At 38.0% G+C, this 1,803-nt stretch overlaps 1 non-coding gene across 1 annotated transcript; it reads left to right on the forward strand.

The window, feature by feature from the left end:
- The first annotated feature begins 1,254 nt into the window (after positions 1–1,254).
- LOC145405145 (5S ribosomal RNA) lies at positions 1,255–1,373 on the forward strand. The gene has a single exon (XR_013898267.1). It is a non-coding gene; the product is annotated as a 5S ribosomal RNA (ribosomal RNA).
- The last annotated feature ends 430 nt before the right edge of the window (positions 1,374–1,803 follow it).

A 1,803-nucleotide genomic window follows, 5' to 3' on the forward strand; every position in this document is an offset into this window, starting at 1 on the left:
TGTAAGTCTGCATTATTTTTAGCTCAGACCAGTCATCATAATTCTCCCAGTTAAACATATTACCAGGGCTTATACCAAGAGATAAACACTTAATTTGCTTTTTAGTGTATCATCAACGCATGACCTGGCCAACCAGTAATGGAATTTATTAAATATTATTCTCTGTTTTCAGGCCACACGAAGGAAAAAGTAAAGATGCGGAACTGTTGCACGAGTATGTGGCTGCAAGGAGTCTGGGCAACATGGATGAAGCTTTGTGCAGTTCTCATTACTACTCCTGTCCATTCAGCATCTTCAAGTACTTTGAGAAACTGGCAAATATCACCTCAAGCCTCTACACAGATCAGTAAAAAAAATATAGTAATGACTTTTTTTTTTTCAGAATGTAAATCACACAGCAACTGTATGGTCATAATCAGTTAAAACTGCCGGTACACATTATTTCCATCCGTCTGATAGCACAAGCATTTATTATTAAACTATAGTTCAATATTAATAATAAATTAAACAATACTGCGTCTATGTATCCTTTACATAACGCTATCATGACTCTCATCATATTCTAGTGTTAACTTCTTATCACAGCTGAGCTGTCAAGATGGAGAGAGGGCAATTTTAGGCCTTTAAACTGGACAACGCGTAATGAAAAATGCATGTGTTAACCATGTATTTCGAACACACTGTTCGTACTTGAGGATGCTCTGAACAAATTGAACGTGATAACGTTCTGAAAAGCAGTATCATCTATGGTAATCCACACCCTCTTATTTTGACATTAAAATGTCACTGACTTATTACAATGTTTTCAGAGTAACATTATATATAGTACCTGTATTAGTAATATTGTTTCCTCTCCCATCACCCTATATTATCTGAAATTTCACCAATCCATTTAGTACGCCACTCAACAGAAAATCTGAGATCTGTAACTTTTAACACACACACACACACACACACACACACACACAGCATTGTCAGTCAGTCCCAGAAAAAGGTGCATAAAGGACCCAAAACGAAGTTGAAAAAAATTACATTATTCATTATAATGGGGAAGGGGATATAATGAGACAGCCTCTGATAACACTGGTTTATTAAAAAAAAAAAAAAAAAATATCTGAGGCAAGCATGTGAATAGGTGTTTTGGACTAATTTTGATATGCTTAATTCAAATTTCTAAGCAGTTTTGCTCTATCACCTCTAGTTTTTTTGCTTTCACATATCCCGTTTTTTTATTATAATGCATATATTCATACAGCCAACGGCCATGCCACGTTGAGTACACCGCTTCCCGTCCGATCAGCGAAGTTAAGCAACGTTGGGTCTGGTTAGTACTTGGATGGGTGACCGCCTGGGAACACCAGATGCTGTTGGCATAACGTTCTCCCTACGTGTCAAGTGGGGTTGGTGGAGGATTAGTGCCCCTCCCCGTAAAACAATTAACTCTGAGCCCTTGGCCACCCCGTTTGGGATACGTGGCATCTGGCAATGGATGGATGATGGATGGATGGATATATTCATAATATAATGACTTTATTTCATATATCAAAATGGCATATTACAGAACGAAACAAAACAGGCACAGAACACTGACAGAACTAAATATTACCATTACTTGGATGTAAGCATATATATACACATCATAGTACTACAGACAGTCAGAAGTGAGTTTGTTTGGACGATCTGGTGTACTTTGACTCCTTGATGTCACGCATCAGCATCCAGCAGAAGTCCCCCATCATGCTGGGGTTCCACTTGCCTTGGTAGTTACTCTTCATCTTAGTAATATCTTAGTGGAATCTTTCC

The sequence above is a fragment of the Coenobita brevimanus genome, chromosome 65 (assembly GCF_032717465.1).
Source record: "Coenobita brevimanus isolate Jiangsu-jjx chromosome 65, ASM3271746v2, whole genome shotgun sequence".
In the NCBI taxonomy this organism is placed as follows: domain Eukaryota; kingdom Metazoa; phylum Arthropoda; class Malacostraca; order Decapoda; family Coenobitidae; genus Coenobita; species Coenobita brevimanus.